The sequence below is a fragment of the Amblyraja radiata genome, unplaced genomic scaffold (assembly GCF_010909765.2).
Source record: "Amblyraja radiata isolate CabotCenter1 unplaced genomic scaffold, sAmbRad1.1.pri S73, whole genome shotgun sequence".
Lineage (NCBI taxonomy): Eukaryota > Metazoa > Chordata > Chondrichthyes > Rajiformes > Rajidae > Amblyraja > Amblyraja radiata.
Genome location: NW_022630167.1, coordinates 342,703 through 369,924, shown reverse-complemented (window position 1 = coordinate 369,924; position 27,222 = coordinate 342,703). Strand labels below are relative to the sequence as shown.

The window sequence follows — 27,222 nt, the reverse complement described above, 5'->3', positions numbered from 1 at the left end:
AATGTTTAGTGAGGTGACGTTTAGCTGAGGTGAACTTTGGTCGAGGTTATTGAGGGGTTTAGTTGAGGTGAGGTAAAGTTTAGTCGAAGTGAGTATTTAGGTGTGAGGTTTAATTGAGGTAAAGTTTAGTCGAGGCGAGGTTTAGTAGTGAAGTGTGAGGTTTGGTTGAGTCGAGGGGTTTAATTGAGGCGAGGAGTTTAGTCGAGGTGTATGTGAGGAGAGGAGAAGTGGTTGTCTGAGCTCAGGAAGGGAGACCGAGGAGCTGCTGAAGGAGATGAGAGAGACCATGTCTGGGACGCAGGGCTCAGAGGTGAGACTCCAGGGAACTTTGACATGGAGAACAGGCAGAAGAAGCCGGATTAATGTCATCTCAGGGGCCTGTGAACGGGGAAGATGCTGCTGCTCCTTCTCAGACCATGCACCAAAGTATCAGGTACAATGTTTGTTTTTCTAGGATGCTGACCATTTCAAAGACATTTCCAGGATATTTTTCCAAGGAAGAGTTTGAAGAAATAAGTGACTGGGAGATGCTCCGTTATAAGAACGTGAAGTGGAATTATGAAGCAGCGCTTGCCATTGGTTTGTAGAAAATATTACTTGCCTATATAGTTTTTTCTTTTTTGCCAATTTCTAATGATGCATGCTGACATGAGTGTCCCCCCTCCCCCCCCCCAATATGGAATCTAAATAGATATGTGCTTTCTGGGAGCAAGTCCTTGGTTAGATCCGTCCACCTTCCATTTCATTCCACTGGTATATTTTGAGAATGAGACTGAGGCCGGCCGGCTTCACCCTCTGCAACGCTGCATCAATACATGGCTCTTGTGAGTTATTTCCCCAGTCTATATCCGATGCATTTGCAACGTGGTCCCTGTTCGTCCCGCCGCGGTGAGGTTCCCGAGGTGGCAACGAGTGCATGTGTGTGTGGGACCCCGGTGAGTGTGGGCGGGAGGGAGGGTGAGGGCAGCGTCAGGAAATTGAGGCGAGACTCAAGGAACTGCAGATGATGTTTTTTAGTTTCGAGATACAGCGCGGAAACACCCTTCGGCCCACCGAGTCTGCGCCGACCAGCGATCTCTGCACATTAACAGTATCCTGCACTCACTAGGGACAATTTGCACATTTACCAAGCCAATTAACCTGCAAACCTGCATGTCTTTGGAGTGTGGGAGGAAACCGAAGATCTCGGAGAAAATCCACGCAGGTCATAGAAACATAGAAACATATAAATTAGGTGCAGGAGTAGGCCATTCGGCGCTTCGAGCCTGCATCGCCATTCAATATAATCATGGCTGATCATCCAGGTCACGGGGAGATTGTACAAACTCTGTACAGATGGCACCCGTAGCCGGGATCGAACCTGGGTCTCCGGCGCTGCATTCACTGTAAGGCAGCAACTCTACCACTGCGCCACCGTGATGGATTACAAATAAAAAACAAAATTCTGGTGTATATTAGCGGGTCAGGCAGCATCTATGGAGGGCATGGATAGGCAACGATTTGGGGTGAGACCCTGGGAGGAGGGACTGTTGTGAGGAACCGAGGGGAAGAGGGTCTGAGTTGTGAGGGAAGAGGATTTTTGGGGAAGTGAGGGAGACTGAAAGACAGGGGGTGTCTGAGGGTAAGGGGTGAACAGTTCCTCTCACAGAACAGTGCTTCTTTCATCATCATCTCTTCCACAACAGAGCACTCCCTTCTCACCGCTCCTCCGGCAGCTTGCTCTCCTCACCGCTCCCCCTGCAGCGGCTCCCTCCTCCCGCAGCGCTCCCTCCTCACTATCCCTCCCACAGCACAGATGTCTCTCCTCAGTACCCCTGTCAGAAACCCAGGCATTCTAACCCGATGGACAGACTGGGAGAAGACCAGAATGAAGACAGAGAAAAAGACAAAGTGGGATGTGTCCCGTGCGGGGATCGCTAGTCGGTGTGGACACGGTGGGCCACAGGGCTTCTTTCCACAATGTATCTCTAAACTAAACCTATAACTAGTGTGTGAACGGGTGATCTATGGTCAGTCAGGATTGGGTGGGCCGAAGGGCCGGTTTCCGTGCTAAAAACAAACAATGCTGTTATTGGACTTGCCATGGAACTACCCCCTCTCCTTGTGCCTTCAACCTCTCAAAGTGCAACACTGCACTCTTGCTCGGATTAAACTCCGTCTGCCATTTCTCCGGGAGAACGTGCAAACTCCGTACAGACAGCACCCGTAGCCAAGATCGAACCTGGCACTCTCGCACTCCAAGGCAGTAGTTCAATCGCTACGCTACCACGCTGCCGCACTAATGCAGAGAATCTTTGCTGGTCAGCGCGGACACGGTGGGCTGAAGGGCCTGTTTCCGCGCTGTATCTGCACTGTATCTCTAAACTAAATTAAACTGACCCATTGAGTAACTCCACCTTTTTGTGTCTATCTTTGGTTTCAGCCAGCATCTGTTATGAGTGTTATGCACCCTCAGCTTTGGGGAACTCTGCGATACATTGCCCTTCATTCTGTGAAAGAACATTTACATTTTTAGCACTAAATTTCCTGTCACAGCTTCTGTCTACTTCCTCATATATCAAGAGGGCGTTGGGCCGCTCAAGTTTCTGCCACTTCACTGTTTCCCACGAGTCTTACTCATACACTAGGAATAACCTACGGGGGTAAATTAAGATCAGAGGGGGAAAGCTGAAGTGGGTGGCACAGTGGGGCGTGGTAGAGTTGCTGCCTCACAGCTCCAGAGACACATGTTCGATCCCGACTACAAGTGCTGTCCGCACGGAGTTTGCACGTTCTCTGAGTGGGTTTTCTCCATGATCTTCGGTTTCCTCCCACACTCCAAAGACGTACATGTTTGTAGGATAATAGGCTTGGTTTAAATGTAAAATTGTCCCTAGTGTGTCGGATGGTGTTAGTGTGCGGGGATCGCAGGTCGGTGCGGACTCGGTGGGCCGAATGGCCTGTTTCCGCGCTGTATCTCTAAACTATACATGGAACCAGTGTGTGAGCGGGCTATCGATGGTCGGCGCGGACTCTGTGGGCAGAAGGGTCTGTTTCCGCGCTGTATCTCTAAACTTAATGAGATCTCAAATGTGTGGGGATGTTTTTTTACCCAGAGAGTGATGGTGCCTAGGGGTGATGGTGGAGGCAGCGATGATGGTGGTGTTTTGGTGGCCTTTAGATAGGCACATGGACATGCAAGGAATGCAGAGTTCCAGATTATGTGCAGACACAGGAGATTAATTTGGCATCATGTTCGGCACAGATATTGTGGGCCGAAGGGCCTGTTCCCGTGCTGTTCTATTCTCTGTTCTAGGTTTTCACTCTCTGCTAATCCATTATAAAACTTTGCGGAGTTATTTGGGCAAACTTGCCTTGCACAAATCCAAGCATTCTTGAATCAGTAACTCAGCTGGTCAGGCAGCATCTCTGGAGAGAAGGAATGAGTGATGTTTCAGGTCGAGACCCTTCTTCAGACCCGAAACGTCACCCATTCCTTATCTCCAGAGATGCTGCCTGCCCCGCTGAGTTACTCCAGCATTTTGTATCTATCTTCGATTTAAAACAGTATCTGCAGTTGTTTCCTACACAATTCTTGAATCGGTGCAGTCTTGTGCAAATGAGCACCCTAACCATGGCGATGTGGAACAGGAGACTGTCACACCCACTAGATTAAATACCTCCAATTTGACAGGGAGGGGTGTAGGTGCCGGTGGGGAGGGGGTTACAGAGACCAGGAATAGGGTCAGAGCCAGAGTAGGTTTGCAGAGATAGAGAGGGACATTTCCTACATTACACCACTCCGTCCACTAAATCAAAGCCATGCCCATCAGGGATGAAAGGGGTTAACTATTTGCTGATAAAGGAATACTTCCTTATTTTACTTCAGTTTCCTGATGTAAATTTCCCCCTCTACACATTCGTGTTCTCCACACAGTGACGGCCACTGAGAACAAGAGTTTGACAGTCGATATTCCAGACACGAGCAGTGGACACAACCCAGGTACGTAATTCTGTGTCTGTCACTTGTTCCCACAAACAACAACCTGTTTAGCTGAGTTGTGAATTTGTACAGAGTCGAATCACTGAAATACTTTGTGTATTAAGGTAACTGCAGATGCTGGCTTACACCAAAAAACACACAACATGCTGGAGTAACTCAGCGGGACAGGCAGCATCTCTGGAGAGTTCAATTTAGGTTTCTTGATATTGAGGGAGTGCTGCATCAGGTCTGAAAAAGGGTCGCGAATCCGAAAGTACACAAAAATGCTGGAGAAACTCAGCGGGTGCAGCAGCATCTATGGAGCGAAGGAAATAGTCAACGTTTCGGGCCGAAACCCTTATTCAAAATCCGAAACGTCACCCATGCCTTCTCTCCAGAGATACTGCCTGTCCCACTGAGTTATTCCAGGATTTTGTGTCTACCTTCAATTAAAACCAGTATCTGCTGTTCTTCGTTAAACATTTTCACCAGGCTAATTCCCGGGATAGCGGGACTGACATATGATAAAAGAATGGGTCGACTGAGCTTGTATTTACTGGAATTTAGAAGGATGAGAGGATATATTATAGAAACATAAAACATTCTTAAAGGATTGGACAGGCTAGATGCAGGAAAAATGTTCCCGATGTTGGGGGAGTCCAGAACCAGGGGTCACAGTTTAATTATCAGCGGTAGTTCATTTAGGACCGAGACAAGGACACACTTTTTCACCCAGAGAGTTGTGAATCTGTGAAATTCTCTACCACAGAAGGCAGTGGAGGCCAATTCACTGGATTTTGTTAAGAGATAGTTAGATTTAGCTCTTACCGGATATGGGGGAAGTAGGCAGGAACGGGGTACTGATTGTGGATGATCAGCAATGATCATATTGAATAGCGGTGCTGGCTGGAAGGGCCGAATGGCCTCCTCCTGCACCTATTTTCTATTATTTTATGTTATCTATGTTTATTGTCGTGTGTACCGAGATACAGCGAAAAGCTATTTTTGCGTGCTAACCAGTCAACGCAAAGACAACACATGATTATAATCGAAGATAGACACAACATGCTGGAGTAACTCAACGGGACAGGCAGCATCTGTGGATAAAAGAAGGGACTCGACCCGAAATGTCACCCATTCCTTCTATTCAGAGATGCTGCCTGTCCCGCTGAGTTACACCAGCATTTTGTGTCTATCTACGGTTTAATCTAGCATCTGCAGTTCCTTCCTATACATGATTACCGTTGTTCCATTTACAGTGTACAGATACATGATAAGGGAATAACGTTTAGTGTAATGTAAAACCAGCAAAGACTGATCAAGGATAGTCTTCGGGTCATCAACCCGATTAGGAAAAGCAACGAGACTTGGGTGTCATGGTACACCAGTCATTAAAAGTAGGCATGCAGATGCAGCAGGCAGTGAAGAAAGCGAATGGTATGTTAGCATTCATAGAAAACGGATTTGAGTATAGGAGCAGGGAGGTTGTACTTCAGTTGTACAGGGACTTGGTGAGAATACACCTGGAGTATTGCGTAGAGTTTTGGTCTCCTAATCTGAGGAAAGACATTCTTGCCACAGAGGGGGTGCAGAGAAGGTTCACCAGACTGATTCCTGGGATGTCAGGACTTTCATATGAAGAAAGACTGGATAGACTCGGCTTGTACACGCTAGAATTTAGAAAATTGAGGGGGGATCTTATAGAAACTTACAACATTCTTAAGGGGTTGGACAGGCTAGATGCAGGAAGATTGTTCCCGATGTTGGGGAAGTACAGAACAAGGGGTCACAGTTTAAGGATAGAAACATAGAAACATAGAAACATAGAAATTAGGTGCAGGAGTAGGCCATGCGGCCCTTCGAGCCTGCACCGCCATTCAATATGATCATGGCTGATCATCCAACTCAGTATCCCGTACCTGCCTTCTCTCCATACCCTCTGATCCCCTTAGCCACAAGGGCCACATCTAACTCCCTCTTAAATATAGCCAATGAACTGGCCTCGACTACCCTCTGTGGCAGGGAGTTTCAGAGATTCACCACTCTCTGTGTGAAAAAAGTTCTTCTCATCTCGGTTTTAAAGGAATTCCCCCTTATCCTTAAGCTGTGACCCCTTGTCCTGGACTTCCCCAACACCGGGAGCAATCTTCCTGCATCTAGCCTGTCCAACCCCTTAAGAATTGTGTAAGTTTCTATAAGATCCCCTCTCAGTCTCCTAAATTCTAGAGAGTATAAACCAAGTCTATCCAGTCTTTCTTCATAAGACAGTCCTGACATCCCAGGAATCAGTCTGGTGAACCTTCTCTGCACTCCCTCTATGGCAATAATGTCCTTCCTCAGATTTGGAGACCAAAACTGTACGCAATACTCCAGGTGTGGTCTCACCAAGACACTGTACAACTGCAGTAGAACGTCCCTGCTCCTATACTCAAATCCTTTTGCTATGAAAGCTAACATACCATTCGCTTTCTTCACTGCCTGCTGCACCTGCATGCCCACTTTCAATGACTGGTGTACCATGACACCCAGGTCTCGCTGCATCTCCCCTTTTCCTAGTCGGCCACATTTAGATAATAGTCTGTTTTCCTGTTTTTGCCACCAAAATGGAGAAGCTCACATTTATCCACATTATACTGCATCTGCCAAACATTTGCCCACTCACCCAGCCTATCAAAGTCACCTTGCAGTCTCCTAGCATCCTCCTCACAGCTAACACTGCCCCCCAGCTTAGTGTCATCCGCAAACTTGGAGATATTGCCTTCAATTCCCTCATCCAGATCATTAATATATATTGTAAATAGCTGGGGTCCCAGCACTGAGCCTTGCGGTACCCCACTAGTCACTGCCTGCCATTGTGAAAAGGACCCGTTTACTCCTACTCTTTGCTTCCTGTTTGCCAGCCAGTTCTCTATCCACATCAATACTGAACCCCCAATGCCGTGTGCTTTAAGTTTGTAAACTAATCTCTTATGTGGGACCTTGTCGAAAGCCTTCTGGAAGGCCAGATACACCACATCCACTGGTTCTCCCCTATCCACGCTACTAGTTACATCCTCGAAAAATTCTATAAGATTCGTCAGACATGATTTACCTTTTGTAAATCCATGCTGACTTTGTCCAATGATTTCACCACTTTCCAAATGTGCTGCTATCCCATCTTTAATAACTGACTCTAGCAGATAAGGGGGAAATCTTTTAGGACTGAGATGAGAAAAACATTTTTCACACAGAGAGTGGTGAATCTGTGGAATTCTCTGCCACAGAAGGTAGTTGAGGCCAGTTCATTGGCTATATTTAAGAGAGAGTGAGATGTGGCACTTATGGCTAAAGGGATCAGGGGGTATGGCGAGAAGGTAGGTACAGGATACTGTGTTGGATGATCAGCCATGATCATATTGAATGGCGGTGCAGGCTCAAAGGGCAGAATGGCCTACTCCTGCACCTATTTTCTATGTTTCTATCAAAGATGTAGTTAGTAGTTCAGCACTGCTCTCTGGTTGTTGTAGGATGATTCAGTTACCTGATAATAACTGGGAAGAAACTGTTCCCAAATCTGCAAATCGGTGAGAAGGAATGGGTAAGGTTTCGGGTCGTGACCCTTCTTCATATTGAGAGTGAGGGGAGAGAGAGACACGGAGATAATGAAGTTAAAGGTGTGAAAACGAGACAAAGGTTATGAAGTTCGAGGAAAATGTAGATATATCGGGGAGAAGGTGACAACGGGGAGCGGGGAGAAGGTGACAACGAAACAAACAGAGATAATATGTAATCAGGAGGACAGTCAGACTGGTCCTAGAATAGGAAAGGGGAGTAATTGAGAGAGAGAGGGTGAGCAACGGTTACTTGCTTATGTTATGTTATTCATAATGCTGGGGTGTCAACTGCCCAAGTGAATTATGAGGTACTGTTCCTCCAGTTTGTGTTGGGCCTCATCCTGACAGTGGAGGAGGCCCAGGACAGAAAGGTCAGAAAGGTATCTCTGTGTCTCCCTCTCCCTTGACTCTTAATTGTACTCAATATTGTGAGTTAATTGTACTCAAGTTATGAGCACTCTATCTGGCTCTGGAGAGGGTCGAGAGGTTTACATGAATGATCATGGGAATTAGTTGATTAACATATAACCATATAACCATATAACAATTACAGCACGGAAACAGGCCATCCCGACCCTTCTAATCCGTGCCGAACACGTATTCTCCCCTATTGCCATATACCTGCGCTCAGACCATGACCCTCCATTCCTTTCCCGTCCATATAACTATCCAATTTATTTTTAAATTATAAAAACGAACCTGCCTCCAACACCTTCACTGGAAGCTCATTCCACACAGCCACCACTCTCTGAGTAAAGACGTTCCCCCTCATGTTATCCCTAAACTTCTGTCCCTTAATTCTCAAGTCATGTCCCCTTGTTTGAAGCTTCCCTACTCTCAGTGGGAAAAGCTTATGGTGAGCGTTTGACAGCACTGGGCCTGTACTCGCTGGAGTTTAGAATAGTGAGGGGGGGAACTTCTTTGAAACGTACAGAATAGTGAATGGTTTGGATAGATTGGACGTGGAGAGGATGTTTCCACTTGTGGGAGAGTATCGGACCAGAGGTTATAGCCTCCTTTAGTCAGAAGGTGATGAATCTGTGGAATTCTTTGCCACAGAAGATGTGGAGGCAATTTCAGTGGATGTATTTAAGACAGATAGATATATTCTTGATTAGTACGGGTGTCAGAGGTTATGGGGAGAAGGCAAGTGAATGGGGTTAGGAGGGAGAGATAGATCGGCCATTATTCAATGGCGGAGTAGCCTTGATGGGCCGAATGGCCTAATTCTGCTCCTATCATCATGACCTTATATAGTACGACTTGCCTGGGTTGCATGCAAACACTCAATTCTGGTACACATGGCAATTTCCAACCATACCAATAGATGGGCCGAAGCAGGGTTGTGTGGTTGGAGCTGTTCCAAAACCAAGCTGATAAAATGCGTTCTAACAGGCCCTTCAGGGGGTGGAATGGAGAGACTGCTTTGTGTGATGGACTGGGCGATATCCCCGATAGGGGCGGCACAGTGGTGCAGTGGTAGTGTTGCCTCACAGTGCCAGAGACCCAGGTTCGATCCTGATGTCAGGTGCTTATCCCTACAGAGTTTGCCTGTCTGAAGAAGTGTTTCGGCCAGAAACGTTGCCCATTTCCTTCGCTCCATAGATGCTGCTGCACCCGCTGAGTTTCTCCAGCGTTTTTGTGTACATTGCCCGTTTACATATTCTGTTGACCTGTTAAAGAATTTAATTGTACTGTCTGGGACATGTGACAATAAAGCATTCTTCAAAATGGACTCTTGGCCACCTTGGGTTTACTGGTGAATTGGCGTGGCAAGATTATTAATTGGCCCGGGTGTGTGTCAGATAGTGCAAGTGTGCGGGGATCGCTGGTCCCCGCACACTAGCATGGCATGGACTCGGTGGGCCGAAGGGCCTGTTACCGTGCTGAATCTCTAAACTAAACTAAGCTCTCAGCAATTTATTGTGGTCTTGAGCAGAGCTGTTGCCAAACCATGGTGTGAAGCAACCTAACAGTGTTCTTTCACAATTCATGTGCAGATGTTGGTGTGAGTCACTGGAGAAATGACAAACCTCCTTCATCTTTTGAGCAAGACGCGACATCAGTGTGCCTTATTGACCACAGCTTCAATTATGTTGTTGATGATATTTAAGGCCATACGTGATAGGAGAAGAATAAGGCCATTCCCCCCCCCCCCCCCATCAAGTCTACTCCGCCATTCAATCACAGCTGATCTATCACTCCCTCCTAACCCCATTCTCCTGCCTTCTCCCTGTAACCCCTGACACCCGCACTATTCAAGAATCTATCTATCTCTGCCTTAAAAATATCCATTGACTTGTCGTCCACAGCCGTCTGTAGCAAATAATTCCACAGATTCACCACCCTCTGATTAAGGACATTCCTCCTCGTCTCCTTTGTAAAGGAATGTCCTTTAATTCTGAATCTGTGACCTCTAGTCCTGGACACTCCCACTAGTGAAAACATTCTCTCTACATCCACTCTATCCAAGCCTTTCATTGTTCGGTAAGTTTCAATGAGGTGCCCCTTCATCCTTCTAAACTCCAGCGCGTACAGGCCCAATGATGACAAATGCTCATCATATGTTGAAGCCACCATTCTCATAAACCTCCTCTGAATCCTCTCCAATGCCAATACCTACCTCCTCATATATAGGGCCCTAAACTGCTCCCAATACTCCATGTGCGGTCTGACCAGCATGTTATAAAGCCTCAGCATTTTATCATTTTATGGTCACTACCTCCAAACGGTTCTTTTACCATAACCACCCTGATTAAATCTGGTTTGTTATACAATACTTTTATTTTTAGAGATACAGAGTGGAAACAGGGCCTTCAGCCCACCGAGTCCGCGCTGACCAGCGATCCCCGCACACTAACGCCATCCTATACATACAAGGGACAATTTGCTAATAAATACAAGCCAATTAACCTACAAACCTGTAAGACCATTGGACTGTGGGAGGGAACCGGAGCACGGGGGGAACATACAAACTCTGTAAAGACAGCACCTACAGTCAGGATCGAACCCGGGGTCTGGCGCTGTGAGGCAGCAACTCTACCGCTGTGCCACTATGCCCCCATATACAGTGGCTTGCAAAAGTTGTCATACCCCTTGAACTTTTCCACATTGTGTCACGTTACAACCACAAACGTAAATGTATTTTATTGGGATTTTATGTGATAGACCAACACAAAGTGGTGCATAATTGTGAAGTGGAAGGAAAATGATACATGGTTTTCAAATGTTTTACAAATAAAAAACTGAAAAGTGTGGCGTGCAAAAGAACTGCTGTAGTTTTGGGCGCAACAGCAGCAGGAGCTTAGCAAGAGATACGACTGATTGGCTCTAGCCCAAGTGGGAGGAGAGAAGTGAAAACAGTTAAAGTAGGTGCCAAGGACAGGCAGACTTGACTCAGAACTGCTGTGGTTTTGGGAGCAACAGCAGCAGGAGATTAGCAAGAGATACGACTGATTGGCTCTAGCCCAAGTGGGAGGAGAGAAGTGAAAACAGTTAAAGTAGGTGCCAAGGACAGGCAGACTTGACTCTGAACTGCTGTAGGTTTGGGAGCAACAGCAGCAGGAGATTAGCAAGAGATACGACTGATTGGCTCTAGCCCAAGTGGGAGGAGAGAAGTAAGTCAGTGTGGGAAAACAGTTGAAAACTGAGAAATTTGGTTTGTAAATTGGTAAATCAGTCAATTTATCAGTCAATTTAAGCAAGACTGCTCTTTGCGAGCGGCAGTGAGTGAGCGGCCTTGTGAGGGAAGTGCCCTGTGAGAAAAGTGTGAGTCTTTGGCTCGGGAGTCTTCGGCGAGGAGACGAAAGAAGGAAATGTCAGGCAAGCTGATTCAGTGCGATGCTTGCAGTATGTGGGAGGTCAAGGGCACCGCTAGTGCCGCTGGCTGCTACAAATGCGAGAAGTGCATCCAGGTGGAGCTCCTGAAGGGCCGTGTTGGGGAACTGGAGAAGCAAGTGGATGACCTCCGGTTCGTCCGAGAAACGGAGTCGTTCCTCGACAAGTCCTACAGTACGGTTGTTACACCTAAGGTACTGGAAGAGAGAAGGTGGGAGACAGTGAGAACGGGAGAGAAGCATGGAATGCCAACGTCCCCGGGTGTTGTACCTCTTGTGAACAGGTTCACCCACTTAGAAGCTGTCGGGACAGAAGAGGTGTTTACACTGGGCGACGGACTGGCTTGTGATGCGAATAGGGCTGTTGAGCCAAAACCAAAAAGGCCTAGGGCAGGCAACGCCATTGTAGTGGGAGACTCCATTGTGAGAGGTACCGACAGCGGTTTCTGCGGCAACAGACGGGATGCGAGGATGGTGTGCTGTCTTCCTGGTGCCATGATCCAGGATGTCACGGACAGAGTGCAGAAAATCCTCAAGGGCGATGGTGAACATCCGGAAGTGGTAGTTCATGTCGGCACAAACGATGTCGGAAAGAAGGGGATGACTATTCTGCAGCGTGACTCTAAGAGCTCGGAAAAATGCTGAAAAGCAGGACCTCCAGGGTTGTTATCTCCGGTTTGCTTCCAGTTCCTCGTGCTGGCGAGAGCAGGAACAGGGAGATACGGGACCTGAACGTGTGGCTGAGGAACTGGTGCACGGGGCAGGGATTTAGATTCTTAGATCACTGGGATCTGTTTTGGGGTAAGGGGGGACTGTACAAAAGGGACGGATTGCATCTTAACAGGTGGGGGACCAGCATTCTGGCAGGCAGGTTTGCCACTGCTACACGGGTGGTTTTAAACTGAATAAGGGGGGTGGGGCGTCGAATGGGATAGTGGAGGTGGAGTTAAAGGGAAAGGGTTTCTTAAATGTGTGAGCGTAGAGACAGAGGGGTGTAAAATGAGGGTAGAAGCAATAGGTAGCAAGGTGAAAAGTAAAAGTGGCAGGCAGACAAAACCAGGACAAAAATCAGAAAGGGCCACTTTTCAACATAATTGTATAAGGGGTAAGTGTGTTGTAAAAACATGCCTGAAGGCTTTGTGTCTCAATGCAAGGAGCATTCGTAATAAGGTGGATGAGTTCACTGTGCAGATAGCTATTAATGACTATGATATAGTTGGGATCACGGAGACATGGGTCCAGGGTGACCAAGGCTGGGAGCTGAACATCCAGGGATATTCAATATTCAGGAAGGATAGAGAGAAAGGAAAAGGAGGTGGGGTAGCGTTGCTGATTAGAGAGGAGATTTACGCAATGGAAAGGAAGGACATTAGTTTGGAGGATGTGGAATCGGTATGGGTAGAGCTGCGAAACACTAAGGGGCCGAAAACGCTGGTGGGTGTCGTGTACAGGCCACCTAACAGTAGTAGTGAAGTTGGAGATGGTATCAAACAGGAAATTAGAAATGCGTGCGACAAAGGCAAAACAGTTATAATGGGTGACTTCAATCTACATATAGATTGGGTGAATCAAATTGGCAGGGGTGCTGAGGAAGAGGATTTCTTGGAATGTATGCAGGATAGTTATCTAAATCAACATGTAGAGGAACCAACGAGAGAGCAGGCTATTTTAGACTGGGTATTGAGTAATGACGAAGGGTTAGTTAGCAGTCTTGTTGTACGTGCCCCCTTGGGCAAGAGTGACCATAATATGGTTGAGTTCTTCATTAGGATGGAGAGTGACATTGTTAATTCAGAAACAATGGTTCTGAACTTAAAGGAAGGTAACTTTGAGGGTATGAGACGTGAATTGGCCAAGATTGACTGGCAATTAATTCTAAAAGGGTTGACGGTGGATATGCAATGGAAGACATTTAAAGACTGCATGGATGAACTACAAAAATTGTTCATCCCAGTTTGGCAAAAGAATAAATCAGGGATGGTAGTGCATCCGTGGATAACAAGGGAAATCAGGGATAGTATCAAAGCGAAGGATGATGCGTACAAATTAGCCAGAAAAAGCAGCATACCGGAGGACTGGGAGAAATTCAGTGAACAGCAGAGGAGGACAAAGGGCTTAATTAGGAAAGGAAAAATAGATTATGAAAGAAATCTGGCAAGGAACATAAAAACTGACTGCAAAAGTTTTTATAGATATGTGAAAAGAAAGAGATTAGTTAAAACAAATGTAGGTCCCTTGCAGTCAGAAACAGGTAAGTTGATCATGGGGAACAAGGATATGGCGGACCAATTGAATAACTACTTTGGTTCCGTCTTCACTAAGGAAGACATAAATAATCTGCCGGAAATAGCAGGGAACCGTGGGTCAAAGGAGTTGGAGGAATTGAGTGAAATCCAGGTTAGCCGGGAAGTGGTGTTGGGTAAATTGAATGGATTAAAGGCCGATAAATCCCCAGGGCCAGATAGGCTGCATCCCAGAGTACTTAAGGAAGTAGCTCCAGAAATAGTGGATGCATTAGTAATAATCTTTCAAAACTCTTTAGATTCTGGAGTAGTTCCTGAGGATTGGCGGGTAGCAAACGTAACCCCACTTTTTAAGAAGGGAGGGAGAGAGAAAACGGGGAATTACAGACCAGTTAGTCTAACATCGGTAGTGGGGAAACTGCTAGAGTCAGTTATTAAAGATGGGATAGCAGCACATTTGGAAAGTGGTGAAATCATTGGACAAAGTCAGCATGGATTTACAAAAGGTAAATCATGTCTGACGAATCTTATAGAATTCTTCGAGGATGTAACTAGTAGCGTGGATAGGGGAGAACCAGTGGATGTGGTGTATCTGGACTTCCAGTAGGCGTTCGACAAGGTCCCACATAAGAGATTAGTGTACAAACTTAAAGCACACGGCATTGGGGGTTCAGTATTGATGTGGATAGAGAACTGGCTGGCAAACAGGAAGCAAAGAGTAGGAGTAGACGGGTCCTTTTCACAATGGCAGGCAGTGACTAGTGGGGTACCGCAAGGCTCATTGCTGGGACCCAAGCTATTTACAATATATATTAATGATCTGGATGAGGGAATTGAAGGCAATATCTCCAAGTTTGCGGATGACACTAAGCTGTTTGGCAGATGCAGTATAAGTGGATAAATGTGAGGTTATCCATTTTGGTGGCAAAAACAGGAAAGCAGACTATTATCTAAATGGTGGCCGATTAGGAAAAGGGAAGATGCAGCGAGACCTGGGTGTCATGGTACACCAGTCATTGAAAGTAGGCATGCAGGTGCAGCAGGCAGTGAAGAAAGCGAATGGTATGTTAGCTTTCATAGCAAAAGGATTTGAGTATAGGAGCAGGGAGTTTCTACTGCAGTTGTACAGGGTCTTGGTGAGACCACACCTGGAGTATTGCGTACAGTTTTGGTCTCCAAATCTGAGGAAGGACATTATTGCCATAAAGGGAGTGCAGAGAAGGTTCACCAGACTGATTCCTGTGATGTCAGGACTGTCGTATGATGAAAGACTGGATAGACTTGGTTTATACTCTCTAGAATTTAGGAGATTGAGAGGGGATCTTATAGAAACTTACAAAATTCTTAAGGGGTTGGACAGGCTAGATGCAGGAAGATTGCTCCCGATGTTGGGGAAGTCCAGGACAAGAGGTCACAGCTTAAGGATAAGGGGGAAATCCTTTAAAACCGAGATGAGAAGAATTTTTTTCACACAGAGAGTGGTGAATCTTTGGAACTCTCTGCCACAGAGGGTAGTCGAGGCCAGTTAATTGGCTATATTTAAGAGGGAGTTAGATGTGGCCCTTGTGGCTAAGGGGATCAGAGGGTATGGAGAGAAGGCAGGTACGGGATACTGAGTTGGATGATCAGCCATGATCATATTGAATGGCGGTGCAGGCTCGAAGGGCCGAATGGCCTACTCCTGCACCTAATTTCTATGTTTCTATGTTTCTATGTATTCAGCCCCCCTGATTCAATACTTTGTAGAACCACCTTTCGCTGCAATTACAGCTGCACGTCTTTTGTGGTATGTCTCTACCAGCTTTGCACATCTAGAGACTCACATTTTTACCCATTCTTCTTTGCAAAATAGCTCAAGTTCAGTCAGATTGGAAGGAGAGCGTCTGTGAACAGCAATTTTGAAGTCTTGCCAGAGATTCTCAATTGGATTTAGGTCTGGACTTTGACTGGGCCATTCTAACACATGAATATGCTTTGATCTAAACCATTCCATTGTAGCTCTGGCTGTATGATTTTGGTCGTTGTCCTGCTGGAAGGTGAACCTCCGCCCCAGTCTCAAGTCTTTTGCAGACTCTAACAGGTTTTCTTCCAAGATTGCCCAGTATTTGGCTCCATCCATCTTCCCATCAACTCTGACCAGCTTCCCTGTCCTGCTGAAGAAAAGCATTCCCACAGCATGATGCTGCCACCACCATGTTTCACAGTGGGGATGGTGTATTCAGGGTGATGTGCAGTGTTAGTTTTCCGCCACACATATCGTTTTGCATTTAGGCCAAAAACTTCAATGTTGGTCCCATCTGACCAGAGCACCTTCCTCCTCATGTTTGCTGTGTCCCCCACATGGCTTGTGGCAAACTGCAAACGGGACTTCTTATGGCTTTTTTTTTCAACAATGGCTTTCTTCTTGCCACTCTTCCATAAAGGCCCGATTTGTGGAGTGCACGACTAATAGTTGTACTGTGGACAGATTCTCCCACCTGAGCTGTGGATCTCTGCAGCTCCTCCAGAGTTACCTTGGCTGCTTCTCTGATCAATGCTCTCCTTGCCCGGTCTGTCAGTTTATGTGGACGGACATGTCTTGGTAAGTTTGCAGTTGTGGCATACTCTTTCCATTTTCGGATGATGGATTGAACAGTGCTCCGTGAGATGTTCAAAGCTTGGGATATATTTTTATAACCTAACCCTGCTTTAAACGTCTCCACAACTTTATCCCTGACCTGTCTGGTGTGTTCCTTGGGCTTCGTGATGCTGTTAGTACACTAATGTTCTCTAACAATCCTCTGAGGCCTTCACAGAACAGTTGTATTTATACTGATATTAGATTACACACAAGTGGACTCTATTTACGAATTATGTGACTTCTGAAGGAAATTGGTTGCACTGGATGTTATTTAGGGGTATCAGAGTAAAGGGGGATGAATACTTTTGCACGCCACACTTTTCAGTTTTTTATTTGTAAAAAAATTTGAAAACCATGTATCATTTTCCTTCCACTTCAAAATTATGCGCCGCTTTGTGTTGGTCTATCACATAAAATCCCAATAAAATACATTTACGTTGGTGATTGTAACGTGACAAAATGTGGAGACGTTCAAGGGGTATGAATACTTTTGCAAGCCACTGTACCAATGCCAAACCAAATTGCCCAGTATGTTCGATTACAAGCTGCTCTTAGAAGCCATCTCAAAGGCACTCTACAAATTATTTCTCTTGGTATCCAGTACCAACTAGAATTTCCCAGTCTACCTGCATATTGATACCGCCATAACCTTTATCCTGCTGCAACCTTACGTCACCTTCCTTGCCAACCACAACATCACAAATTTCAATATCACCTGAAATTTGCAAACTATACTTTCTCCCACTGAGACACAAAAGATGCAGATGCTGGAATCTGTAGCGACATTCCACCTGCTGAGGGAACTCAGCGAGTCATGCAGCATTTCATACGTTTGTAAGATACAGTAGCAGACCTTGGCCATTCGGCCCATCAAGTCCACTCTGCCATTCAATCGTGGCTGATCTATCTCTCCCTCTCGACCCCATACTCCTGCCTTCTCCCCATAACCACCGACCCCTGTACTAATCAATAATCTGACAATCTCCGCCTTGAAAACACATTGACTTGGCCTCCACAGCCGTCTGTGGCAACGAATTCCACAGATTCACCACCCTCTGGCTAAAGAGATTCCTACTCACCGCTTTCCTAAAAGAACGTCCTTTAATTCTGAGGCCATGACCTCTTATAACCATATAACCATATAACAATTACAGAACGGAAACAGGCCATCTCGACCCTTCTAGTCCGTGCCGAACACGTATTCTCCCCTAGTCCCATATACCTGCGCTCAGGCCATAAACCTCCATTCCTTTCCCGTCCACATAACTATCCAATTTATTTTTAAATGATAAAAACGAACCTGCCTCCACCACCTTCACTGGAAGCTCATTCCACACAGCCACCACTCTCTGAGTAAAGAAGTTCCCCCTCATGTTACCCCTAAACTTCTGTCCCTTAATTCTCAAGTCATGTCCCCTTGTTTGAATCTTCCCTACTCTCAGTGGGAACAGCTTATCCACGTCAACTCTGTCTATCCCTCTCATCATTTTAAAGACCTCTATCAAGTCCCCCCTTAACCTTCTGCGCTCCAAAGAATAAAGCCCTAACTTGTTCAACCTCTCTCTGTAACTTAGTTGCTGAAACCCAGGCAACATTCTAGTAAAGCTCCTCTGTACTCTCTCTATTTTGTTGACATCCTTCCTATAATTAGGCGACCAAAATTGTACGCCATACTCCAGAATTGGCCTCACAATGCCTTGTACAATTTTAACATTACATCCCAACTTCAATACTCAATGCTCTGATTTTTAAAGGCCAGCACACCAAAAGCTTTCTTTACCACCCTATCTACATGATATTCCACTTTCAGGGAACTGTGCACAGTTATTCCCAGATCCCTCTGTTCACCTGCATTCTTCAATTCCCTACCATTTACCATGTACGTCCTATTTTGATTTGTCCTGCCAAGATGTAGCACCTCACACTTATCAGCATTAAACTCCATCTGCCATCTTTCAGTCCACTCTTCCAACTGGCATAAATCTCTCTGTAGACTTTGAAAATCTACTTCATTATCCACAACCCCACCCATCTTAGTATCATCTGCATACTTACTAATCCAATTTACCACACCATCATCCAGATCATTGATGTACATGACAAACAACAGTGGACCCAACACAGATCCCTGTGGCACCCCACTAGTCACTGGCCTCCAACCTGACAAACAACCTTCCACCATTACTCTCTGGCATCTCCCATTCAGCCACTGTTGAATCCATCTTACTACTCCACCATTAATACCCAACCATTGAACCTTCTTAACCAACCTTCCATGAGGAACCTTGTCAAAGGCCTTACTGAAGTCCATATATACAACATCCACTGCTTTACCCTCATCAATTTCCCGAGTAACCTCTTCAAAAATTCAAGAAGATTAGTCAAACATGACCTTCCAGGCACAAATCCATGTTGACTGTTCCTAATCAGACCCTGTTTATCCAGATGCTTATATATATTATCTCTAAGTATCCTTTCCATTAATTTGCCCACCACTGAGTCAAACTAACAGGTCTATAATTGCTAGTTTTACTCTTAGACCCCTTTTTAAACAATGGAACAACATGCGCAGTACGCCAATCCTCCGGCACTATTACCGTTTCTAATGACATTTGAAATATTTTTGTCATAGCCCCTGCTATTTCTACACTAACTTCCCTCAATGTCCTAGGGAATATCCTGTCCGGACCTGGAGACTTATCCACTTTTATATTTCTCAAAAGTGTCAGTACTTCCTCTTCGTTGAATCTCATAGTTTCCATAGCTACTCTACTTGTTTCCCTTACCTCACATAATTCAATATCCTTCTCCTTGGTGAATACCGAAGAAAATACATTGTTCAATATCTCCCCCATCTCTTTTGGCTCTGCAGATAGCTGTCCACTCTGACTCTCTAATGGACCAATTTTATCCCTCGTTATCCTTTTGCTATTAATATAGCTGTAGAAACCCTTTGGGTTTACTTTCACCTTACTGCCAAAGCAACCTCATATCTTCTTTTCTAATTTCTTTCTTAAGATTCTTTTTACATTCTTTACACTCATCACGCACCTCATTTACTCCATGCTGTTTATAGTTATTGTAGATCTCCCTCTTTTTCCAAACCAAGTGTCCAATTTCCCTTGAAAACCATGGCTCTTTCCGATTTTTACTATTTCCTTTCAACCGAACAGGGACATAAAGATTCTGTACTCTTAAAATTTCACCTTTAAATGTACTCCATTTCTCTTCCACATCTTTCCCATAAAACAAAATGTCCCAATTTATTGCTTTTAAATCCTTTCGCATCTAGTTACTCGAAGTTAGCCTTTCTCCAATCAAAAATCTCAACCCTAGATCCAGTTCTGACCATCTCCATAATTATATTGAAACTAATGGTATTGTGATCACTGGTCCCGAACTGTTCCCCAACGCATACCTCTGCCACCTGACCCGTCTCATTTCATAGAAACATAGAAACATAGAAATTAGGTGCAGGAGTAGGCCATTCGGCCCTTCGAGCCTGCACCGCCATTCAATATGATCATGGCTGATCATCCAACTCAGTATCCCGTACCTGCCTTCTCTCCATACCCTCTGATCCCCTTAGCCACAAGGGCCACATCTAACTCCCTCTTAAATATAGCCAATGAACTGGCCTCGACTACCCTCTGTGGCAGGGAGCTCCAGAGATTCACCACTCTCTGTGTGAAAAAAATTATTCTCATCTCGGTTTTAAAGGATTTCCCCCTTATCCTTAAGCTGTGACCCCTTGTCCTGGACTTCCCCAACATCGGGAGCAATCTTCCTGCATCTAGCCTGTCCAACCCCTTAAGAATTTTGTAAGTTTCTATAAGATCCCCTCTCAATCTCCTAAATTCTAGAGAGTATAAACCAAGTCTATCCAGTATTTCTTCATAAGACGGTCCTGACATCCCAGGAATCAGTCTGGTGAACCTTCTCTGCACTCCCTCTATGGCAATAATGTCCTTCCTCAGATTTGGAGACCAAAACTGTACGCAATACTCCAGGTGTGGTCTCACCAAGACCCTGTACAACTGCAGTAGAACCTCCCTGCTCCTATACTCAAATCCTTTTGCTATGAAAGCTAACATACCAATCGCTTTCTTCACTGCCTGCTGCACCTGCATGCCCACTTTCAATGACTGGTGTACCATGACACCCAGGTCTCGCTGCATCTCCCCTTTTCCTAGTCGGCCACCATTTAGATAATAGTCTGATTTCCTGTTTTTGCCACCAAAATGAATAACCTCACATTTATCCACATTATACTGCATCTGCCAAACATTTGCCCACTCACCCAGCCTATCCAAGTCACCTTGCAGTCTCCTAGCATTCTCCTCACAGCTAACACTGCCCCCCAGCTTAGTGTCATCCGCAAACTTGGAGATATTGCCTTCAATTCCCTCATCCAGATCATTAATATATATTGTAAATAGCTGGGGTCCCAGCACTGAGCCTTGCGGTACCCCACTAGTCACTGCCTGCCATTGTGAAAAGGACCCGTTTACTCCTACTCTTTGCTTCCTGTTTCCCAGTCAGTTCTCTATCCACATCAATACTGAACCCCCAATGCCGTGTGCTTTAAGTTTGTAAACTAATCTCTTATGTGGGACCTTGTCGAAAGCCTTCTGGAAATCCAGATACACCACATACACTGGTTCTCCCCTATCCACGCTACTAGTTACATCCTCGAAAAATTCTATAAGATTCGTCAGACATGATTTACCTTTTGTAAATCCATGCTGACTTTGTCCAATGATTTCACCACTTTCCAAATGTGCTGCTATCCCATCTTTAATAACTGACTCTAGCAGTTTCCCCACTACCGATGTTAGACTAACTGGTCTGTAATTCCCCGTTTTCTCTCTCCCTCCCTTCTTAAAAAGTGGGGTTACGTTTGCTACCCGCCAATCCTCAGGATCTACTCCAGAATCTAAAGAGTTTTGATTAATTGTTGGTTAATTGGCAATGTTGTTGGTTAATTGGCAATTTCCTAACAGGAGGTCCAGCACCGCCCCTTCTCTAGTAGGTACTTCTATGTATTGCTGCAAAAAACTATCCTGCACACATTTTACAAACTCCAACCCATCCAGCCCATTTACAGAATGTGTTTCCCAGCCTATGTGTGGAAAATTGAAATCTCCCACAATCACTACCTTGTGCTTACTACTAATATCTGCAATCTCCTTATATATTTGCTCTTCCAATTCTCGCTCCCCATTTGGCGGTCTATAATACACCCCTATAAGTGTTGCTACCCCGTTCCCATTTCTCAGTTCCACCCAAATAGCCTCCCTAGACGAGCCCTCTAATCTATCCTGCCAAAGCACTGCTGTAATATCTTCCCTGATAAGCAATGCAACACCTCCACCTCTTGCCCCTCCAATTATATCACACCTGAAGCAAGTAGTGGAAACATCCTCTCCACATCAACTCTATCCAGTCATTTCACTATTCTGTACGTTTCAATGAGGTTTTCCCCTCATCCTTCTAAACCCCAGCGAGTACAGGCCCAGCGCCGACAAATGCTCATCGTACGTTAGTTAACACACTCATTCTCTGGAATCGTTCTCGTAAACCTCATCTGGACCCTCTCCAACGCCAGCACATCCTTCCTCAGATATGGGGCCTAATACTCTTCGCAATATTGTCTGGTGAGGAGGTGGGGGGAGGAACTTCCGCAGCCTCATCGAGCCATAGAGCAGGGAAACAGGCCTTTCGGCCCATCTCATCCGTACTGACCAAGAACCCCCATCCAAACTAGTCCCATTTTCCTGCGTTTGGCCCGTATCCCACTGAACCTTTCCTCTACCCCTACCTGCGCAAGTGTCTTTTAACGTGTAGCATGATGGTGCAGCGATAGAGTTGCTGCCTCACAGCACCAGAGTCCCGGGTTCGATCCTGACTACGGGTGCTGTCTGTACGGAGTTTGTACGTTCTTCCCGTGACCGGCGTGGGCTTTCTCCGGGATATCCAGCTTCCACCCACATTCCTGGTTTGTTGGTTAATTGGCATGGTGTCATTTTAAATAATCCCAAGCGTGTGTTGGGTAGTGTCAATGAGCGGGGTGATTGATAGTTAGCGTGGTCTCGTTGGGCCGAAGGGCCTGTATCCATGCTGGATCTCTAAACTAAACATAGAACTAGTGTGTGCACGGGTGATCGATATAGTCAATGCGAACTCGGTGGGCCTGTTTCCACTCTGTATTGCCAAACTAAACAAAGAACTAGTGTGTAAATGGGTGATCGTTGGTTAGCACAGACCCGTTGGGCCGAAGGGCCTGTTTTCGCACTGTATCTCGTCACTGAACAATACTAAACTAAATGTTGTTATTGTACTTGCCGCAACTACTTCCACCGGCAGCTTGTTCCATATATTCACACAATCCCTCATCAACCTCTGTATGAATAGCTTCTTACTTCAACATTAGTAATCATCAGTTTAGAGCCCTAGGCTGTTCCTCAGATACCTTCCCTAATTCATGAACCAGGCAGTTGTGGGACGTAACCACATGGCAGAACAGTAGCCGTGATGTCAGTTTAGTTTAGTTTTACAGTTTAGAGATACAGCGCGGAATCAGACACTTCGGCCCATCGAGTCCGTGCAAACAATCGATCACCCATTCACACACTAGTTCTGTCTTTAGTTTAGAGATATAGTGCGGAAACAGGTCCATCGTCCCATCGAGTCCGTGCCGACCAGCGATCACCGTTCACAAACTAGTTTTATGTTTAGTTTAGAGATACAGCGCGGAAACAGGTCCATCATCCCATCGAGTCCATGCCGACCAGCGATCACCGTTCACACACTAGTTCTTTGTTTAGTTTAGTGACATAGCGTGGAAACAGGCCCTTCGGCCGCACTGACATTCGATCAATGCTGTCCTACACACACTTCGGACAAATATTTTTTTTTTACCGAAGCCTAATTAACCTACAAACCCGTGCGTCTTTGGAGCGTGGAAGGAACTGGAGATCCTGGAGAAAATCCACGCAGATCACAGGGAAAACGTACAAAATCCGTACAGACAGCACCCGTAGTCAGGATCGAACGCGGGTCCCTGGCGCTGTGAGGCAGCAACTCTACCGCTGCGCCACTGTGCCCCGTCATCTTACTTGGCAATGATTAGCGGGAAGTCTAACTATTGGGAAGCTTTTAAAAACCAAAATAAGGCACCTAGATTGTTCAAAAGGTCATGTGATAGGAGTATAATTAGGCCATTTGGCCCATCAAATCTACTCCACAATTCAATCATGGCTGATCTATCATTCTCTCTTAACCCCATTATCCTGCCTTCTCCCCATAATCCCTGACACCCGCACTAATTCATAATCTTTCTATATAACCATATAACAATTACAGCACAGAAACAGTCCATCTCGGCCCTACAAGTCCGTGCCGAACAATTATTTTTCCCTAGTCCCATCTACCTGCACTCAGACCATAACACTCCATTCCTTTCCCATCCATATACCTATTCAATTTATTTTTAAATGATAAAATCGAACCTGCCTCCACCACTTCCACTGGAAGCTCATTCCACACAGCTACCACTCTCTGAGTAAAGAAGTTCCCCCCTCATTTTACCCCTAAACTTCTGTCCCTTAATTCTGAAGTAATGTCCTCTTGTTTGAAACTTCCCTACTCTCAGTGGGAATCCCTGCCTTAACACCATCCACTGACGTAACCACAAGGTGGCGCTAGGAATGGCTGCCTCGCCAACAGTCTGTCTGTCCCTTCCTTGTTTGTTCTGTGTGTGTGTGTTAAATGTATGTTTTTAGTGTTTTTATAACATGTTTTATGTGGGGAGTTGGGGGAAACTTTTCCTAATCACTTACCTCGACGGAGATGTGATTTTCTTCCGTATCATATCTCCGTCCGCACTGCGGTCTAACATCGAGGAGTTGTTGGCATTTGCTGGAGACCGACTTTGAGAGCTGTACCCCTGGTGCCTGCAGGACTTACCATCACGGAGCTTGTGGTCTCTGGTTAGAGACCGACTTTGGGAAATTCCAAACCGCAGGAACTTTGATCACCCAACGAGGAGTCTTCAATCACCCCCAACACATGGTCTTCGATCGCCCTGATGTGGAGCCTTCGATCGCCCCAACACAGGGTCTTCGATCGCCCTGACGTGGAGCCTTCGATCGCCCCAACGCAGGGACTTCGATCGCCCTGACGTGGAGTCATCGATCGCCCCAACGCAGGGTCTTCGATCGGCCTGACGTGGAGTCATCGATCGCCCCAACGCAGGGTCTTCGATCGCCCTGATGTGGAGTATTTGATCGCCCCAACGCAGGGTCTTCCATCGCCCTGACGAGGAGTCATCGATCGCCCCAACGCAGGGACTTCGATCGCCGGCTGCGGGAGCATCAATCCCCCAGACTGCGGGAGGTTTGATTACCCCGACCGCAGGAGAATAAAAGAAGAAGACGTTTGGACTGTATTGCCTTCCGTCACATTGAGGATGGTGGGGAGATCGCTGTGGTGGATGTTTATGTTAACTTTTATGTAGTTATGTCTCTTGTTGCTTTTTTTATAATTGAAATTTAATTAACCTTTAATGGTAGATGTGACCATAAACTGACCTTGAAAGCTTGAATTGGCCTTCACAGCCGTCTGTGGCAAATAATTCCACAGATTCACCACCCTCTGACTAAAGAAATTCCTCCTTATTCCTTCCTAAAATAATGTCCTTTAATTCTGAGGCTGTGGCCTCTCCCACTAGTGGAAACATCCTCTCCACACCACTCTATCCAAGCCGTTCATTATTCGGTAAGTTTCATTGAGGTCCCCCCTCATTCTTCTAAACTCCAGCGAGTACAGGCCCAGTGCCGTCAAACGCTCATCGTATATAAACCACCCATTCCTGGGATAATTATTGTAAACCTCCTCTGGACCCATCCAGAGCCTGCACATGCTTCATCAGACATAGGACTGAAATGTCCTCACAATATTCCAAGTGCGGCCTGACCAGCACATGAAACAGCCTCAGCATTGCATCCGTGTCGTTTAATGTATATTGGTCACTGGAGTTTTGCTGCAATCACTTTCTCTTCCAGACCGGGAGATCGGGGACTGACGGGATATCTGGGATCGGACAATGATCGGGCGATTGTTCTTCCTCCTCTTCCTTCTCCCAGGTACCATCAGCAGCAACTCAGAAGTGTTTACAGGCGAGGAGGCTTTAACTGGTTGGCTGCCAGTGCCTAGCGGAGTTCCGCAGGGGTCGGTGCTGGGGCCACTACGATCATTTCGCTGAACATCTCCGCTCAGTCCGCCTGGACCTACCTGATCTCCCGGTTGCCAAAGACTTTAACTCCCCTTCCCATTCCCACACTGACCTTTCTGTCCAGGGCCTCCTCCACTGTCAGAGTGAGGCCAAATGCAAATTGGAGGAACAGCATCTCATATTTTGCTTGGGCAGCTTACACCCCAGCGGTATGAATATTGATTTCTCTCACTGCAAGTAACCCCTGCATTCCCTCTCTCTCAATACCTCCCCCACACAGGTCGCACCAGCTTCTCGTTCTCACCCAACAAACAGCTAACAAAAATAGCTTGTTTTTTTGTCATCATTACTTTTTTGCATACCTTTCATTCATTGTTCTGTGTTTCTACATCATCGTCTATATCTCTCGTTTCCCTCTCCCGTGACTTTCAGACTGAAGAAGGTTCTTGAACCAAAACGTCACCTATTCCTTCTCTCCAGAGATGCTGCCTGTCCCACTGAGTTACTCCAGATTTCTGTGCGAATCTTCAGTTTAAGGCAATAAAGACATTCTTGTACAGAGAAGGTTCACCAGACTTATTACTGGGATGTCAGGACTTTCACATGAAGAAAGACTGGATAGACTCGGCTTGTACTCGCTAGAATTTAGAAGATTGAGGGGGAATCTTATAGAAACTTACAAAATTCTTAAGGGGTTAGACAGGCTAGATGCAGGAAGATTATTCATGATGTTGGGGAAGTCTGGAACAAAGGGGTCACATTTTAAGGATAAGGGGGAAATCTTTTAGGACCGAGATGAGAAAAAAAAATGTTCACACAGTGGTCAATCTCTGGAATTTCTTTGCCACAGAAGGTAGTTGAGGCAAGTTCATTGGCTATATTTAAGAGGGAGTTAGATGTGGCCCTTGAGGCTAAAGGGATCAGGGGGTATGGAGAGAAGGCTGGTACAGGATACTGAGTTGGATGATCAGCCATGATCATATTGAATAGCGGTGCAGGCTCGAAGGGTCGAATGGCCTATTCCTGCACCTATTTTCTATGTTTCTATGTTAAACCAATATCCTCAGTTCCTTGTCAGCAGATCTATATCGGTGAGACCAAGCGGAGGCTTGGCGATCGTTTCGCCGAACACCTCCGCTCAGTCCGCGTTAACCAACCTGACCTCCCGGTGGCTCAGCACTTCAACTCCTTCTCCCATTCCGTATCCGACCTCTCTGTCCTGGGTCTCCTCCATGGCCAGAGCGAGCAACACCGGAAATTGGAGGAACAGCACCTCATATTCCGCTTGGGAAGTCTGCATCCTAGGGGCGTGAACATTGAATTCTCCCAATTTTGTTAGTCCTTGCTGTCTCCTCTCCTTCCTCAGCCCTCCTACTATCTCCTCCCACCCCGCAGTCTTCGGGCTCCTCCTTTTTCCTTTCTTCTCCCCGCCCCCCCCACCCCCCATCAGTCTGAAGAAGGGTTTTGTCCCGAAACGTTGCCTATTTCCTTCGCTCCATAGATGCTGCTGCACCCGTTGAGTTTCTCCAGCTTTTTTGTCTATCTTCGATTTTCCAGCACCTTCAGTTCCTTCTTAAACTCCTCAGTTCATTCCTGTACACCACTACTCTTCACGTTGTATATTAATGATTGGGACGAGGGGATTGAAAGCATTGTGGCCAAGTTTGCAGACGATACGGAAATAGTTGGAGGGGCAGATAGTGTAGAGAGGGCAGGGACTCTGCAGAAGGACTA

General features: G+C 46.1%; 1 long non-coding RNA gene across 1 annotated transcript; it reads left to right on the top strand.

Moving 5' to 3' along the window:
- The first annotated feature begins 488 nt into the window (after positions 1–488).
- Positions 489–25,381, top strand: LOC116969551. Its single transcript, XR_004410830.1, has 3 exons — positions 489–579; positions 3,917–3,982; positions 25,327–25,381. It is a non-coding gene; the product is annotated as an uncharacterized LOC116969551 (long non-coding RNA).
- The last annotated feature ends 1,841 nt before the right edge of the window (positions 25,382–27,222 follow it).